Genomic DNA, 20,443 nt, shown 5'->3' on the forward strand with positions numbered 1-20,443 from the left:
CCAGGTTCTCTCCTCTGGCCCAAATCCCTCCCAATCGACGAGGTACTCCAGCATACCACAGCGACGTCGGGACTGCAAGATCTCGCGGACGGCGTAGATGGATCCTTCCTCCAAGTCCAATGGGGGAGGCGGTTCCTCTTCATGGCCAGGTTCTGTGGAGGGAAGAACAGGAGAGTGGTAAGGTTTGAGCAGTGACACATGGAACGTAGGGTGGATCCGGTAGTGAGGTGGGAGTTGGAGCTTATACGTGACGGGGCTGACCTGTTCCTTGATGGTGAAGGGGCCAACAAATCTGGGACTCAACTTCTTTGAGGGCAGGCGCAGACGGATGTCCCTGGTGGAGAGCCAGACCTTCTGACCAGGAATGTACGTGGGACCTGGTATCCTCCTGCGATCCGTGATGGCCTTACCTCTGTGAACTGCCCTTTGGAGATGGTGATGAGCCTCGTCCCAGACTCTCTCGCTCTCCCGGAACCAGTGATCCACTGCGGGCACCTGTGATGGTTCACCATCCCAGGGGAAGAGCGGCGGTTGGAACCCTAGCACGCACTGGAATGGTGTGAGTCCTGTAGTGGGCTGCCGCAGTGAATTCTGGGCATACTCTGCCCAGCCCAGAAACTGGCTCCAGGAGTTCTGGTGACCATGACAAAAGGTCCGCAGGAACGGTCCCACCTCTTGGATCTTGCGTTCGGTTTGTCCATTTGTTTGAGGGTGGTATCCCGACGAGAGGCTTATGGTCACACCTAGGAGTTGGAAAAAAGCTCTCCAGACTCTGTAAATGAACTGGGGTCCTCTATCCGATACAATGTCTTCGGGGAGTCCATAATACCTGAAGACGTGGTCAAAGAGTAGTTGGGCCGTTTCTAGGGCTGTGGGAAGTCCCTTCAGTGGCAGGAGACGACAGAACTTCGAGAAACGATCCACAACGACTAGAATGCAAGTGTTCCCATCAGAAGGGGGGAGATCCGTCATAAAGTCCACCCCTAGGTGTGACCAGGGACGGTTCGGGACGGGCAAGGGATGGACCTTTCCTGCCGGCAGGTGACGAGGACTCTTCGAGATGGCACAGTCTTTGCATCCTTGGACGTAGCGCCTCACATCCCTTGCCATTTCTGGCCACCAGAAGCGTTCTGATAGCAGCGAGAGGGTGTTGTTGGCCCCTGGATGCCCAGTGCCCAGGGAGGTGTGTGTAGCGTGAATGAGATCTACCCGTTGTTCCCTAGGGATGAACTGACGTCCGGGGGGACAACCCGGCGGATATCTGGCTGTCGGAGTGGCGACAGCTGGGGGACTAGACCAGTTGATGGGTGCGACGAAGATGTGTTTCGGGAGTATAGGCGTAGATGTTTCGGGGGAATCCTGGCTGTCATGGAGTCGAGAAAGGGCATCGGCACGGATGTTCTTTGAGCCTGGTCGGTAGGTGATTTTGAAGTGGAATCTGGAAAAGAAGAGGGCCCAGCGTGCCTGCCGTGGACAAAGTCTCTTGGCGTCGCGGAGATACTGCAAGTTCTTATGATCCGTGATAACTTCAAAGGGATGTTGAGCTCCCTCCAGCTAGTGCCGCCACTCTTCCAGGGCGAGCTTGATGGCCAGTAGCTCCCGGTTACCGATGTCGTAGTTCTGCTCCGCCGGGTTGAGCTTCCTGGAGAAGTAGGCGCACGGGTGGAGACGTGGAGGAGTACCGTGGCGTTGAGATAGTACAGCTCCGACACCAGTGGTGGACGCATCCACTTCGACTGTGAACGGATGATCTGGATCTGGGTGAGTTAGTAGTGGAGCTTGGGTGAACGCGGCCTTGAGGGACTGGAAGGCTGCGGCAGCTTCGGGAGTCCACTGGAGTGTCCGTGACTTGCCTTTGAGGAGATTAGTGAGTGGGACTGTGAGGAGACTATAGTTCTGGATGAAGCGCCTGTAGAAATTTGTGAAACCGAGGAATCTCTGTAACTCTTTAATGGTGGTGGGTTCTGGCCAGGAAACGACTGTTGAGACTTTCCCCTCGTCCATGCGGACCCCTTGCCGATCTATGATGTACCCAAGAAACTGAACAGACTGGAGGTGGAATGAGCACTTTTCGGCCTTAAGATATAGTTGGTGCTCGCGCAGTCTCTGGAGGACCTCCGCAACGTGGAGGCGATGGTTGGCCTCGCTCCGGGAGTAGATCAGGATATCGTCAATATAGACGATGACGAAACGGTGTAGAAACTCCCAGAGCACCTCGTGGATGAAATTTTGAAACACGGAGGGGGCGTTGACCAGGCCATCGGGCATAACGAGATATTCATAGTGGCCAGTAGGGGTCACAAACGCGGTCTTCCACTCGTCCCCCTCACGTATTCTCACGAGGTTATACGCGCTGCGGAGGTCCAGCTTGGTGAATAACCTGGCCGATCGGAGCTGTTCCAGGGCCGCAGGGACGAGAGGAAGTGGGTACCGGAATTTGATGGTGCCTTGGTTGAGGACCCGGTAGTCTATGCATGGCCGCAGCCCTTCATCCTTCTTGGCCACGAAGAAGAAACTGGATGCAGCGGGTGAGGTAGATAGACGGATGTATCCCTGGGCCAGAGCTTCTTGCACGTATTCCTCCATAGCCTTAGTCTCCGGAAGCGACAACGGGTAGATCTTGCCCTTGGGCAGTGGAGCATCCGGAACCAGGTCAATGGCGCAGTCCCATGGCCGATGTGGAGGTAGCTGGGAAGCTCTCTTGGGACAGAATACATCCTGGAAGGATGAGTAGCATTCAGGGATCTGGACGGACTGTTTTTCGACTGGACTTTCGACTGACGTGGCGTATACTGGTAAGGGTTTTCGGACAGGACGTGGAAGTTCTGGGAAACAGGTATCTGCACACTCGGGCCCCCATTTCATGATCTCGCCGTTGCCCCAAGAGAGAATGGGATTATGCTTTACCAGCCACGGGTGCCCTAAGATGATGTCCATTGAGGCGCCCTCCAGAACCAGAAACTGAATGGATTCCTTGTGGAGGACTCCAATTTGTAGGCTGATGCTCTCAGTTTTGCGATGTACTCTGGTGTGGCCGGTGGATTTGCTGGTTATGGGCTCGATTTGGTATACTGAGGCTGAGGCTTTGGTTCTGAGCTGGAGCTGGCGACAGAGGGTGCCCGAGATGAAGTTCCCGGCTGACCCGGAGTCGATGAGGGCCGTGACTGTAACAGAGAATGACAGAGAGGACAACTGAACATTGGTAGTCAGGGGATGAAGATTTTCTACTTCGGAACACAGACCACTCACCAAGGAACGAACAGGACGGATGGGGCAGTTGAGACGGATATGTCCACTGGCCCCACAGTACATACATAGACCCCGGGTCAGCCTTCTCTGTCGCTCAGCGGATGACAACTTTCCAGCTTCCAGGATCATAGCTTCTGGTTCTGGAAGAGCGGCTGAGTCAGGTGAGCGGAGGAGTGCAGTAGCTGCGGTGTCAGCGTTGTGATGATAAGACTGTATTCGGTCTGAACAACGAAGTGACTATTGAATGAATTTTTCTAGACCCATGGAATCGTTGAGTGCTGCCAACTGAAGTCTCAGTTTTGGTTCCAAGCCGAGCCGGTATGTAGTTAACAGCGATCTCTCATTCCATCCGCTGGCAGCTGCTAAGGTACGGAAACGTAAAGCATATTCTTGAGTTGTCATACTCCCTTGACGTAAATGATAGAGCTGTTCTCCGGCAGAGATCGCTTCGTCCGAACTTCCAAAGACCTCTTTAAAGTGCGCAATGAAGTTTTGGATGGTGCTGGTCGCTGGCCCGGCTTGGCGTCAGATGGTGTCCGCCCACTTCAGAGCAGGTCCTGTAAGCAAGGAAGTAATGAAGGCTATTTTAGACTGATCCGTAGGGTATAACTCAGGTTGCATAGTGAAGATTAAAGAGCATTGAAGAAGAAATCCGCTGCACTCCTCCGCCCTGCCTGAGTAGGGTGCTGGTCGGGCCATGGGACTGGATGGAACGGGTGTCGAAGAAGTGCCGGGTGCCGGTGGAGCGGTGGGACGCGGTGTTGAGGGATTGCTGGTGGTTGTTCCCATCAAAACTTTGCGTAATGAATCCACAAGTTCTTGAAAAGGATCCATCGCTCCGCTGGTGCTGTTTGCAGGTCTGGGCTTCTGTTAGGGAAGCAGACTGACAAACGGGTGAGTGAAACAACAGGTAAAGTTTATTTAATTTCAGCGGAGCAAGTGAAGATGATGGCGTGCAGGACCGGGTAAGTTTCACTGTCCAGATGGTAGATGAGGTGGAGGATGGTGATGAATACGTGGGTTTTGTTTCTTTTGCAGGAACGATCGTCGAAGGATGTCGAAGAGGCAGACTGGGTGCTGACTTATGGCACACACACACACTGGATGCAGGACTTGACTGACGAGACAGACTGACTGGAATACAAGACAGGATAGGTAAGTAACCACAGGTAAGTATTTGTAGATCACCTCTAGAATCCACGAAGGAGAGTAGAGTAGTCCGCTTTCGCAGCAACGAGCCCGGACACTGGTGAATGTGTGTGTGTGGATTACGAAGGTGCCGTGATTGATGAAGTGCTGGTGCTGGTGATTAAAACTCAGGTGACTGTGATCGTTGAGTGAGTGAGGTGGAAGAACCTGGCCAATCCGTGACAATATGTAACTCTCTTGAATATGTTTACAACTTTTTAGTATAACAGCTGTATAAATTAACAAAATGTGAGGTGTTGATTAGAGCATTATATTTTGATCTTTTGGATGAGCACTGAGCATTGATCAAGTGAATGTAGTGATCTCATCATTGCAACATGATTTTGGCTCTCTCACAAAATCCTTTTATCACAACTAACAGTGCAAACAAGGTGTAAATACAGCATGTATTAAGCATGCAAAGACTGTTCAACTATTTGAATGCTAAGGTGGAATCCAAAAAACATCATCTGACCAGTAGTGGTGTGAGGAAAAAATAACTACTTTTCCAAGGACACTGAAGAGCTGACACAAAAGCTTTCTGTTTTAGCAGAAGTACTGACCTTGAGTGTCTAGAGCCAAACTCCTATCTTTCTCATTGCCCTGAAAGACATTTGATTGATGGACTGCCCGCATCAACAACCCCAAGTATTCTCTTGTAGGGCCACCTTCATCTATTGCCCCTTCCCCATTTTCGTCAGCATCAACAAACACTACATCTAGTTTTGCTTGTGGGTTGAATCGTCGGCGTTTGATAGCTTGCAGGCTGCAGTGTAATATGTTTTCTCTGAACACATTTATTTGGTTTGCTGTTGGGCAGATGTTTCCATCAATTTTGCTTTGCAGCTTTTTTAGAATAGTCTGTAGGTCAACCCTGCAAAAGACAAAGATTGGATGTTTTTAGTCAAATGCTGGGCATTTTGTTATATTTCAGAATATTGCTAGTTGCATAAAGTTCGCTCCCACATGCAGGGACTTCCAGTCACAAATCAACCTCATCCCATTTTAAATGAAGAGTTTGTGGCTTTCTCTCTCTCTGTGTGTGTGTGTGTGTGTGTGTGTGTGTGTGTGTGTGTGTGTTTGTTAATTTGTAAATGCATAAAAAATATTAAATATTTTTTAACTGTTAGTAAATAAGCATATATAGGAACATACTCGTCTAGGACCACGGAGCTCCCTTGACCTATTAGGGATAGATCTATAATGTCTGATGGCTGGGGAGATGGGGAAGGAAGTGGTGTCTCCTCATCAATGTCAATGGCAATTGGCTCTGCAGGTTGTTCTTCAAAATTAAAATTAATGAATGGAGTCTGGGCCGTAAACGAAGCCACAGAAGGCTGTACATAGGGCAGAGCAACTAGAGACTGGGCAGTGGGCAGAACAACTGCAGGCTGGGCAGAGGTCTGAGTGAATGGAGACTGGACTGGGGATAGAGCCACTGAAGGCTGATCAAAGGACGAATCCACTGGAGGCTGGGAAACATTTACAGGGTTGCTGTGTTTTTCCTGAAATGAAAAGAACAATAATGAAAAAACTGTGATTTAATAAGTAGTGTCAAGCTCACACCCAGAGCTGTGGGCAGCCATTTGCTTTCAGTGCAGCACCTGGGGAGCAGTCGGGGGATTGGTGCCTTGCTCATTGGTGCCTCAGTCGTGGTATTGAGGGTGGAGAGAGTGCTGGTTATTCACTCCCTCCACCTTCAATCTCTGCCGGACCTGGGACTCGAACCCCGCAACCCATTGGGTGTGGATAATTCGATTCAGAACTACAAACATAAGTAAAAAAAATTTAAAAAAAACAAACCACTAAACATGCCAGATGTGCGAGAACGATGGAGAGGGGGTTTGAGTGACCAATAATAAAAATTTAAACTGAAAAACAAAAAGTTTATTCAATGCTATTTTTCATCTTAACTAACAATGTGAACGATCGAATATGCCTTGAAGTTTTAAAATGCATCATTATGCATGAATAGACGTTTATAACTTTGCATGTAAAACCCATAATTAGCAGATCAACCTGCTACCTATTTTCTCTCCAAATAGTAGGAAATAATTTGAAATGTGGAGGATATTAACTGTGAAAAGATGATTGACTGGTCAGTTTAAAGTACCGTTAAAGACAGTTTTATGACTGGATAGTATGTCCCAAAGCTTGCCTACTCTTCCGTCACACACTCAAAACTATGTACATTTTCTTCACAAAAGAGAACATACTTTCAGGGCACGGTATAGGCAAACTGGGACAAAGCGATGGATTACCACCTGTGTTTGATTAATTAGTCTTGTTTGATTTCCTTTTTAAGTTGTACCCTTACCGTCACTTGTTGTCCAGCTTTTTTGCCTTTCTGCCTGCCTTTTTGGATCATTACATTAAACTGGATCAAATAATAAGTTTGAGAATCAAAATTTAATTGAATAGAAAAATGTGTCAATACCCAGCCCTGTTAATCACATCTGATCAATCCTTGAAACTCCAAATGAGTAAACAATGCTTCCCTTAACTTAACAGGGACAAACATGCCAAAAATTATGATAATTTAATCAACAAAAGGTAATGCATGCATATGGCCATATGCAAAACAAATTGCTCAAGTATACTGCTGTAGTAACTTACCAGATTATCCAAGGGTGATGTCCAAAGGATATACAATGTAGAGAATGGTTTGATTCCATGATCTGAAATTGACCCAATAGAAGTGCTCTCTACAGCATTTGAAGAAGTAGCTTCCTGGATTCTGAACACCTCACTGGCCATTTCATCTTGCCCAATAAAATCAAACAAAACCTAAAAACAAAAGGCCCATGATGGCAAATATTATTAAAATAAAGAAATCCCAGAAATGAGGAAAATAAACTAAATAAAACATCTATGAAAAAACCTTTATCCTTCTTCACAATGAACGTCTTACTTGAATTGGATCAGCCATGATGAACTTCCTCTTAATCCAATCTCCATTTGGATATTTGACTTTCAGAAATTCTCCATCTAGAGGCTCAACACGAACGGCCATTCGCTGGCGCCTTTCCTCAATGGCCTTAAAAAAGATATATATATATATATATATATAAACAACGAAAATTCAAAAAAATATTTAGTGGCAGCACTAACCTTTTTGCGCTTTTCTTCCAGAACCTCATAGCAGCACCTCCTTCTGTCCTGCAATACCATGTATTTATTTAATACACTTTTTTTGTGTACCCAAATTTGAAACTTGGCCAAAAACGGCAATAAGTCAAAAAATACCTTTTCTATATCTGCCAACAAAGAAGCATTATATTCTTCATCTTGCTGGGAACGTATAGCTCGCCACTCCTGAAGGAAATAAAGTACAACTGTGAGTCACAATTCATTAATAGTTACAACCATTGACAACATCAAAAATAATTTCCCTCACATGCAGATTTACAGAAGACAAAAAAAAAAAAAAAAAAGACTCACTGAACAGTGAGGAATTTACTTGAATTGTTACCTAACATTAAATGTGCCCTGTGCAGTAACATACAATTTATATAAAGGTTAAATTAAAGGCCAATTTAACTGAACGTGTCTTAAAGAAATGGCTAGTTCATTTGAATGTTTAGGTCCAGATTTACTAAACAGGACAAATAAGCATGAGAACACAATGACATAAATGCACTGATGGGAGTACAAAGTTCTGGGAGTGATTTACATTAAATTGCTTCACTCACATTCAGATTTACAGATTCTGTAATCTCAGCACTGAAGGAGGTTTCATCAAGTGCTGTAGTATTAGATGGTTGTTGTGAGTTTTGGGGAATGGATGTGGATGGTGTCATCACCTAGAGAACAACAAAAAAGTACACTGCACAGTAAGGAATTTACTTGAACTGTCACCTGACATTAAATGTGCACTGCACTGAAACATATTTTATATGTATAAACAATTTATATTAAGGTCAAATTAAAGGCCAATTCAACTGAACGTGTCTAAAAGAAATGGCCTGTTCATTTAAATATTTAGGCCCAGATTTACTAAACAGAACAAATTAGCATGAGAACACAATGCACTAATTCTGGAAAATACTAGCACATTGACGTGCACAAGTTTTGTTATGCCAAAGGAGGGTTGTGTTAGAGCAAAATGTCAGTAAATCTGGCCCTTGGACTTTGTTTAATGTAGTGAAGTCATACCTGTGAAACATCAGCTCTTGGGACTATATAGAGCCTGCTCTTTCCAATTGCTTTTTTTAGGTCTTTCACACTATTTGCATGCACTTTTTCTATCTTCCGTCCTTTTCCTGCCCTTGCCAAATGAAAACCTATTAAGTTTAAATTCACAGTTGGGTAGCATTGGCAGACAAAATTGTTTAATTAAGACAGAGTCCAATTTATTTGAATTTTTGATCGTTGGGTTCCTCTCCCTGTTGTTTCGTGTACTGGTCTACCTACAAAATTAAAAGTACACATAAGCAACATAAAATAAACAACAGCTCATCAACTAATCCTATACTGTATGTAACAGATTAAGTTTAATATATAACAGCTCACTACCAAGTTTGGTTAACAATAGGTAACATTTCCTGTTTTTAAAAGTATTTTTTGTCCAGTATTTAAAACTCTTTAATTCCCACCAAGATTAAAAATTGTCCCTCTGATTTGTTACTGCTTTTTAAACGCTCCTATGAGCATTTGCATAGGCACTCTGTGAAGACTGTCAACGGTTTTAGTTTACATCGCCAACGGGTCTTTGCTGAATAATCATTTGTAGGTAGTCACTGACATATCTGTTGCAAAAACACAACGTCCAAACAGATGTGTTTAATTTAATCAGTATCTACACCGCCAGGAATGGCAAAAATTAATTTTGTTCACTGTTTCTTCGTGTCTGCACACTCACAAATGCATTCATTAATACTGACGAAGTATAACAAGAAAATCATTGCCATGTAGACAGCTCCATAGAGGACGAGTTTTTGAAAGAGTACTACTTTGCATACCTCGCATTGACCTAAAATACTGAACAGCTTAAGTGATTATAATGCCACCAATCTTTGCTCACTTTCTGTATTAATAAACTCATTTAAATGTGCAGGTGAATCCAAGAGACTATGATATCCATAGCAATGGATGGAACAAAACAATCAGATACTGTATGTCAAATGATCTGTGCAAGTTTTAGAGTGTAAAAGCTAAATTATAGGAATAAAATACAATAGTTTAATACAGTATAAACTAGTTCTAAATACTTGTTTTTATTATCTGCCCTTAAAGTAATTTCCTTTTATGAATAAGCAGGATAAGCTAATCTTAAAAATGGTTTTGAAATATTTGAATTGGCAATTCCAAAATATAACACTCTCATTCATCTGAAATCCTTATCATATCAAGTATATATTTACCTAATCCCATGTTTGCAAACCGCTCAAGCTCTGTTGTAGATGGTAAAATTGCAATATCTGGGCCTGAGAGCAGGAAAAGGCGTGTCTGCCAGACAGAATTTTCTTGCCTTCCCGGTGGTCCTGGTACACACACAAAAATACACCGTTAAATAATATCTTAAACATTGGTAAATCACTGTTAATTATGCAAATGGTTACATAGCACAACCCAACTTACTGTTAAGTCGTTGGACCTGACGCCGGAAAAGGCGTCTAGTTGAAGTAAGGAGATTGTTATTATCATTAGCTGAGAGCTGTTGTCTGGCTCTTGAGATGCTGTTAAAAACTCTGTCAAAGACCGCTGGCTGCATCTCCTGATCTGATGTCATGGTAGGCTGAGAGAAAACAGTTTTCCCAAACGCATCAATGTCAGGAATTTAATATTGCCTAAAATATCCAGATTTACTTTTTCTGTTTTCATACTTGCTTTTGAATTGAAGCGAGTCTGCACTGACCGATCAGCATATGACATTAACGTAAGCAACAGAAAAACAAAACCTGAATATTAGACGTAGAAATCCTGGCCATTAACGTTACACGTCCGAGGGAAAAAAAGCAACAGTATCTGGCTGCGTCCTGCAGCACTAAAGACACGCCCACAACTCAAGACACGCCCCCTAAAGACACGCCCCCCCTAGCAGCGACGTCACCATATGTAAACACGCCTAAAGCTCATGACACGCCCACTAAAGACACGCCCCCTAGACGAGGACGCAGACAGATGACATTCTTTTTTAAGTGTTGCAAAATACACTTAAGAGAAAAAAAGAACTAACAGTTTATTTTCAAATTGGCGCAAATCTAATAATTAGCAGTTTATTTTCAAACTGGCACCAGTGAAAAAACATATAAACAATTCAAACACTTTATATGATGAACAAGGAATTTATTTTAATATGGCAAACAAACTAAAAAATATGGCTTTTTCCCTCTCTCTTATTCACTGGCACGCATACTCGCACCTCTCGCAGTCACGCCAGGACCAGCAATAGATACAAGTTCATAAAAATAGCCTAAATTTATTAGTTGGTGAGGTCTTTAACCCTTTGAGCAGTACGGTCCCACATATGGGATTCTAATTTCTGTGCCCCTGGGAGTACGGTCCCACATATGGGATTTAGAACGTTCGGTGACGTCACGCAACTGTCAAATTCAAACTTCTATTGGGTCAATTTCAGATCATGGAATCAAACCATTCTCTACATTGTATATCCTTTGGACATCACCCTTGGATAATCTGGTAAGTTACTACAGCAGTATACTTGAGCAATTTGTTTTGCATATGGCCATATGCTTTGGCGCGATGGCTGGCACTGAGCCAGAGACGGACGAGCTCTGCACTTGTCATACAATCACAACTATGCAGTGTTTTTAACCACATAACGCTTATTTTAGGTTTCAGACATTTAAATACACATGAGTACTAGTAAAACGAGACATTAAGAGTTTGTAAAATACACACATAGGTCTATGGAAGCAGCAAATAACCATCTATTCAAATATAATTTGCCGATGTGTTTTATTTCTATCACATACACATAGGCAAAGTAACTAAAAGGTTCACTCTATTCCTCTTCTAGTTCACCAGCCACTTACTTGCATGTATTTCGTGATGTAAACGTGGCTGACAGGACTCTCTGAACTGCAGCGCGAACAAACATGGCCGCGCCCATCTCACGTTTCAAATCACGATCCAGATCATTTACATAGGGTTTTAAACACGAATCATACTAATTCACACATATTTGTGAATCGGAATATTAGATAGTTCATGGCATGATAAGCAAGTGTGTGAGTATTCTGGATAAAAAAGGAAAAACGAAATTAAACCGATCTATCTGTCATACAGTGTTATTGTGGCTGTGTTGTGTCACGTGACAAGCATGACGCGTCGCCATGGAAACAATAAGGAGAACATTCTAAAATAACGGTCGCTTAAAAAAAACTCACTCTCGGGGGTCCACTAGAATATTTTAAACTCACCACTGAAAGGGTTAACAACGGCTGTACTTTGTTGAACTAACGTGGTTCAAACGATGAGACCATATTCATGAAACAGTCTTTACTAGCTAATTCGTTTCCACAAAAATGCAGCACAAATAAGCAAGCATTTTAACGTTTTAAATACACTAATCCACTATTATTGTTCAATCGCTGGAGTGTTTTTTTTTTTTTAATGCCTTTAAAATATGTAGTTTTGTGAACACGGACGAAGAAACGCCATCCCTGAAGCTCATCCGTAAACCACATAAAACAGCTCATATGCGCTTAATATAGCTCTTTAAAATGATATTATGTTTACATTGCGTACAGTCGCTGGAGTGTTTTTATTTAAATGCTTTTAAAAGAGGCTCAGTGATGTAGTTCGCAGACCGAGAGCTCGGAGCCTTGACGTTGGCAACCCGGTATTATGGAACGCACTTGGGGACAATTCCTATTATATGAAACGCGTGAAATTTGGACGCATTGACACGCACAGTTTTTACGCGTCTTTTTGGTCCGTGTAAACACGAACGCTTTGAACGTCTGTACGCGAAGTTTTTTGTCATGTTATTTAATGACACGATCGTTTGTATCGCCTTAACGCAACATTTTTGACCGTGTGTTTCTAGACGAATGTTTTCGTCGTATAAACACGACATTTTTGAATGTGTAATATTTCTGAGTCTTATTTGATTTGCGACATCTTAATTTTTCTGTTTTAGTTGAACTGGTGATAATTTAGGGTCAATGATTAAATACATTCAATGACTGCATGAATCCATAATTAAAATTATATTCTTTTGTAACGTTAAAGGAATCCCGTAGGCAGGCCCGGTTCTATAGGGGTGCTTGAGGGTGCTAAGCACTCTCAAACGAAATCAATAGCACCCTCAGATACATCTGTAATAAATGGCATTTTATTGCAGATTTAGACCAATCCAGTGCGTTATGGTTTGCGCTCTGGAGGTCTATTTCTATTATGTTTTTGCTGAGTTAAGCAATGTAGCCAACCACGCACATATCAGTTGATTTCTCGAATCAGAGGCGTTATCCACTCATCGTTCAAATCGCCAGAGTTTTTGTTGAGGTAATGTTATTGTGTTAAGCACGAATCATCTCATTATAACAACAAAGACGTGGTGTAAATAAGAGAGATTTGAACTTCATTTTTTGTAGTCTATCTTTGTGAGATCGCACTAAGCATAAAATCTGAGACTTGAGTCAGGGGGCAAGAAAAAAAAAACTATTATTTTTTTCTGCTGTAAGCATTAAAACAAGCAGTCAATTACACTCTTAAAAAATAAAGATGCGTTATTATGCCATAGAAGAACCTTTTTGTCTAAATGGTTCCATAAAGAACCTTAAACATCTGAAGAACCTTTTCACAAAAGGTTCTTTGTGGCAAATAAGGTTCTTTAGATTATAAAAAGGTAAGAAATGGTTATTTAAAGAACCTTTGACTGAATGGAATCAAAAATGGTTCTTCTATGGCATCGCTTAAAGAACCTTTTGAAGCACCTTTATTTTTAAGAGTGTAGAGCCGCTGCATTTCAGCCTCGGCCGACGGGCACGACTTTTTTTTACACCTCTAGGTCTGGGCTTCGGGCCAATTTTCACATCAGTTCAGAGGCGGGCGGGCATTTTATCTCTTTTAGGCTTCTCCTTATTTTTATATTTTAGACATCCATCAATTATGGTGTAGAAAAAAAATGCCGCGCTGCTGGAAACAACAGGAGACTTTACTTTCGCTTTCATTTTGGAGACTCGCTCTGGCAGCGCAGCTGGAAGAGATCTTCAAGCGCACACAATATGCTAAAACTTGCCACAAATATAAATAAATAACAATGAATGTGTCGGGGGGGGAGTAAGGCTAATTTGAATTATTTATTTATAAACTAGTGTATTCTGAGTCAGTGTAGCAAAGATCCTGACTCGCCATATTTCCCCTCTGATTAATATAACCCTACATGTGGAAAAAGTGCATGGGAGACCGGGTTCTATTCCCACTGACAGCGCTTTTTTTATTACTTAATGTGGCAGAGCACTAAAGAATGAAAGATTTAACCCGACTACGCCACCCTGGATCTCGCCAGGGACCCTTATGATTCAAATTTCTTTTAGGCAACACAGGTAAGTTCACAAAATTGGCAGGAGACGTAGATATACACAAAAGTTTATTACAATAGAAAAGGTATTATAATAAAAAGAGGGAGGGAAAACAAATCACTGCGCTTCACAGTAACATATAACACATTCTATTACATACAGACACACCGATGGGCGACCTAAGTAGTCTAGAAGGTCCAAGGAATCAGCTACAGGAACCGAGGCTTGACAGCAGGGCTTAAGGGCGCAATAGGCCTCCACAGCAAAACACCCCTCACTTATACCTGTGACACACACAGACACACACACACACACACACACACACACACACACACACACACACACACACACACAGATACAACCACTCCAACCAACACTCGTGAGAGAAACACCAACACCAGGTATCTGCCACTGCCTTACTGTGCGTTCACACCGCCGCCGGCGAGAGCGTCAAAATTCGCTCTAGCCGCCCTGCATGCAACGCTGTAGAAAGATTCCTTGACGCTCTGACGATCGAACGGTTGGTCTTGTATTTAAAGCGGCCGCAAAGCAAACAAGCATGTCGATCTTGTGCAGACTGACCACAAGTAGGGTTAACCTCATTAAATATTTTAAACATGAAAATAAGAAATTGAATTTAATATAGTTACATGTTTGCTAACGAAATAAACCAATTAAAAGCCATTTGCATGGATTTTTGGGTTTTGTGTTCATGGTTAAGTGCAAACTTAAAAATAGGGACAGATTATGGGGAATCCCGCCACAGCAATAATTAACTTCTCCATTTTCCTTGGGAACTAATGTGGCCGGAACCAAGTTTACAGGACTGCGTTCTTTGGAAACCTCTCAGCGGTGAACTTCTACATTCCGATTGGTTGCCGCCGAGCCGCGTCATAGCTCATTACCATAAAGTTGACCTGACTTCAACTCTCCCCGACGCCCACACCGCCCAAAACGCGCCGCGCCGCTCTCGCCGCTTCTCGCCGCCGGCTCACATTGAAAATGAATGACTTCCGGCCACTTTGACGCTCTCGCCGCCGGCGGTGTGAACGCACAGTTAGGCACTCAGCTCCTGTAACAAACAAAAATGGAATTACACACACTTGGAAAGACAGTCACTCTATAATAGGGAGTTACAATAAGAGCAAGTTACTTCGCCCATACAATTAACCAACAAAAGAATAACTAACAAAATACTTAGATCCAACAAAACAAAAGTTAGTTACAATAATGGTAACAAAAATAAATTTTACTGCAAGACAAAATAAGTAAAAAACTCAGGCTCTCAATTACACACACTCAATAAAGAAACACACACACAAAAAAAGATTTACATAGTACGCTTAAACGCGCTCACACCCACACAGAACAATAAGGAGCAATGGCAGAGCACAGCACCCCAATTTCACACTAAACACTCACAGACCCACATTTCACAATAAAGACGATCAAATATAGAAAAGGAAAAAAATATATATATATTCACGAACCAACACACACATACACACCCACACTCAAACACACAAAGTCTCAACAAGAAAACGAAATGAACTTCTGAAGCAAATTCGATAAAGCAAAGCAACAGCGCCTCCAGACGGTCGTTCCCACGTAGACAAACGCCAGGAACTAATTACGAGTACTAACGCCACTGATGTAACATACGAACAAGGTTTGACTCTCAAATCAAAACAAGTATACCGGAAGGATGAAAGCTCATTCCGTCTGCCTGGGAAACAGTAGGTTTCATGGAGGGACAAACGCGTTTGCAACGTCAGGTGCTGGTCGTGCCTATCGGCCCAAATCAGCCTTGCTCCAACCTATAACTGTAGAGGGGCAACCTCCACCAAATGCAGCCACGGGTTTTCACAGTGCCTTTCTGAATGGCAAGTGAATGTGACGCAGAGAGTAAAGGGGCGTGACTCGTGACGCCATACTACCTTGCCCACGACTTTATATATTCGCCACTGGCCAATGATAGGACTGGCGATGAACACAAACCCAACCCATGATAAACAGGGGGAACCGCCCTGCCACAATCTACCCCCCCTTTCTGCATCGTCGCCCCGACGATGACGAAACACCTACCCTCAATTCCAGGGCCTAAACAATGCTGAAATGGTCCTAGATGTCCCCTCAGACCGTACCCCACCATTACCTGCCACTCCTGTGGACCGCGGAAGATGATGGATGTTGGGATGCTGACCAGCTGTGGCTCGCCTAGACCTTCGCAATACTACCTCCCCATTAAACAAACTTTCTGGCAATTGAACAACCTCATTTTCATGGGGTTGACCCAAATCACTGGAGGCCCCCAACCCACTGCTAGTTGCAGACCCTCGGTGCCCTGGTTCAACTGATACCTCCACGTCAACAGCCGTAGGGTCCTCTGAAACCAGAACCCACAAGTCTCCCTGCTCTGACTCCTCGGTCACCTGGTCACTAACGGGTAGTTCTAGTTCAACTACGGGACTCTGGGCAGGTATATGGACAGAAAAGTCCTTCTGCGTTCGAACCTTCAGCAGCGAACGATGCACTTGCCTCACCTTATGCAAATCGTCTACAGGGGCAATCGAATAAACTGAACCACCTGTTTTAGGGGCCCTCACTACCTGGTACACCACTGGGCTCCACAGGTCCCGGATCTTTGACTGACCTCTCACGCCAACATCGCGGAGATAAACCAGTTGACCCTCCCCCAGTGGTGTATCTCGCACATGTGAGTCATGCTGTACCTTACGTCGTTCCGCAGCGGCTTTCAAGTGCTCCCGTGCCCCTTCAAAAGCCACCTGCAGTCGAGTTTGATGCTCTATAACCCACTCATGTACATTTCCTGCAGCTGTGTCCTCCACTCTGCCTAATAGAAAATCAACTGGTAAGCGAGGCTCTTGTCCAAACATCAAATAGTATGGAGACTCACCAGTTGATTGATGGGGGGTCGTATTATAACTGAACAAGACCTGTGGAAGACACAGAGCCCAATCTCGCTTGGTTGAAGGGGGCAAAGTGCGCAAAAGGTTGTGTAGGGTCCTATTAAACCTCTCACACTGGCCATTCCCTGCCGGATGGTAAGGTGTGGTTCGAGACTTCTCTACCCTATACAGACTACAAAGCTGCTGAATAAGTGAGGATTCAAAATTGCGGCCCTGGTCAGAATGTATACGACCAGGGACCCCAAATTTACAGAACCATTCTACCACAAGCACTTGAGCCACAGTCTCTGCCCTCTGATCTCGTGTAGGAACTGCCAGGGTGTACTTCGTGAAGACATCTGTCATTACGAGTACGTTCTCCAATCCCGAACTGGTTGGCTCCAACACAGTGAAATCGATGGCCAAGATCTCGTTTGGCCTGGAGGCCAGCAAATGCCCCATAAAACTGGAGGCAACCGGCTGTACATCCTTGGCCGACTGGCAACGTTCGCACTCCCTACACCAACGGGCTACCTCTCTGGACATACCAGGCCAATAGCAACGCTGACGAACCAACTCAGTGGTTCGTTCAATACCTTGGTGTCCATGTTCCTGATGCAGCCACCTCAAAATCTCCTCTCTTAATACAGCAGGCAGAAGTAGTTGAAAAATTTCCTCTCTCCCGTCAGGGCGGAAGATTCGACGGTATAGGACCCCATCGCGTTCCACCAAACGATCCCACTGACGGAGCACAGTCAAGCTGCTTTTAGTTAATGCTTGACGCTGCTCGAAGCTGGGGAAACTCTTACGCCGCCAAAACCCCAGGACCCTACTGATATCCGGGTCAGACTCTTGTAAGACCCTTAAATCAGCCGCAGAATGGCTTGGAAATACCTTTACTGTAGCTTGGGTAACCTGATACACTGGCTCTCCTCCTGCTGCCTGTTGTACTGATGCAGGGACCACAGTGGCTGGTAAAAACTGCCCAATCGCATCACAATCCACTGGAGGCTGTCTCGAAAGGGCATCGGCGTTACCATTACTCTTACCTGGCCTATACCGAATTTCAAAGTCAAAAACCGCAAGCTGGGCAGCCCAACGCTGTTCCGTGGCCCCCAGCTTTGCTGACCCTAAATGACTCAGAGGGTTATTGTCAGTAAAAACAATACATTTATGTCCTAACAAATACTCTCTGAATTTTTCCGTCATTGCCCACTTGAGCGCTAAGAATTCTAGTTTCATCGAGCTGTAATTTACCGGATTGCGCTCAGTGGGCCGCAAGCCACGACTAGCAAAAGCAATAGGGCGAACCTTTCCCTCTTGTTCCTGAGAGAGGACTGCCCCCAGGCCCCGATGGCTTGCATCCACTTCGAGGATGAACGGCAACGAGAAATCAGCATATGCAAGGATAGGCGAAGTCGTAAGCTTCTCCTTTAAAGCGTCAAAACTCTTTTGATAATGCTCTGTCCATGCACTAGAAAAGCCGTGATCTTCGGACTTTTTACGCTTGCCCCCAACAAACTCGGCCACCAGCTTATGCACTGTAAAATGTAACTGATGATCTTACTAATAAAAGTAAGTGATTATAACTTATTTTGAATAAGTTTGTTGACTTTACTAAGTTTAACAAAGTAATGACAACTTTTGTGCACTGAAAGTGATTAAACTAAATAGGTATAATTAAACTTTACTTACAATAATTAGTATTCTGAAATAAGTGGTTATGCACAGTTCCACCATTAGGTAGCGTTGATTTGTGGCAGTGCATCTGACGATGGGAGAACCACATGGAGAGGTGAGTCATCTCGTGTTTTTTTATCTTTTTCAGTTGCTTAATATACAGTAATCGACCATGTAATAATCAGAGTAAGTAAAGTAGAGCTACATAGCAAAATTGGATGTTATATTTTTTTATCAAATTGTTGGATTGTGCTGGATTGTGTTCATCGAAATGAGCAGTCTAACATTTGCTAATCACTGCATCTTTGGCTGCATTTTTTTTAATCAAGTTATTGTTTTGAATGGCCTCATTCTTGAAAATTCAGCTAATGTGTAAGTTGTTAATTCCGTTCTGATGGAAAATCTTTGGTTCATGAAAGTGTTTTCCAAATGTTAGTAGGTTTTACACCTACTTCCAAGCACATGTAAATTGTGTTTGAAATATACAATGTTTCTGTATTCTTTTAAGCAAACTGCTTTTAGTTAAAATTGTGTGCAGAAATATTTTTAACTCTCACATCCTACATTCACAACTACTGAACAAAAAAAGAAGAGGTTAATATTGCCTGTGTGACTGCATTTGTATATTCAGTAATTGTTGATAGAACAAACTAGATGCAAAACCAGATGCTGGTGTAATATATTAAACTGTGGATAATCCATATCAGCATCTCAGCTGAAAAACGCTGCACCATCAAAGTGCTGTCACAGTTTGCATATAGACAATTTATTGAAAGGGAGATAATGCTGAGTGAATGGCACACATATGCTATTTAATGATTGTGATTTAATAACAGACACATGTTTGATGGTCAAATCTGTGATTTATAAATCATTTGTGAAATCCAGATTAGCTTTTTCATGAATGTCTGGTTTACGCAGTTTTCCGTAAATATATTTGTATATTTTCATGAAACTTTCAAGAATGAGGGCAAATGTGTGCAGTGCCTGACTAAAACATTACTGATTACTCTGATTCACTGATTTATATTTGAATGTTATTTTAGATGTATGATGATAATAATACATATTCTTTTACTTGCAGATCTTACTAGATGATGAGACATGCAATGGAAGTGTAAGTATTGTTTGTTTTTTTCCTATGAAAAGAGATCTATTCTATTGAAGCATTATAGCATAAATCATGGAAGCTACTCTCGAACTTGTTCAATTCCTTTTACAGATCAATTCAGAGTATAATTTAATTACAAGCAAAAACCTCAAGCAAGAATTATTCTCTGCACTCGATTAACATGCTTCACGATTTCTGGACATTTTTGAGAGCAAGAAAGGGGCTGTTGGAAAAAGACGCTCTGAATTTCTTCAGCAAATCAAACCTGTGGTAAGCTTATCACTTTTCTTTCTTAAACTAAATTGTCTTATTAACTGATTTCATAATTTTATGTTATACATACACTATAAAATGTAATTTTATCTTTTTTTTTTTCAGAGCACTGACATTACTGCAAAGCGCAGAGAAGTTCTTCGTGACCTTCTACTCATTCTTGGAGAAGAAGCCTCTAACTTTTTTTACAAGAGCACTGGTAAGTACCTTTACTATAACCCCCACACAAACATCACATATAGGCATTCGATTATGTTTTAGGCAACTTCTTAATTTGGACCAGATAAGTAAATTCTGCTTTTGTTTCACATTTCTTAATCAAGCCTTTGTACTATTAATTTTTGTCAAATTTCTACAATGTAATTTAACAACAGTTTTTATTAGTTGTACGTAGAACATGGCTCAAGAGATGGTCCTGATTCTTTAGGTGACATATACTTTTGTGAGATTTCCCATTTATAATGTAACAAGAATTGTAATATTGCTATTCCTTTTTTTAATTAGGACTTCGAATGTGACACACCCCAGATTTCCATTGGGAT

Source organism: Garra rufa, chromosome 16, assembly GCF_049309525.1.
Source record: "Garra rufa chromosome 16, GarRuf1.0, whole genome shotgun sequence".
In the NCBI taxonomy this organism is placed as follows: Eukaryota; Metazoa; Chordata; class Actinopteri; order Cypriniformes; family Cyprinidae; genus Garra; species Garra rufa.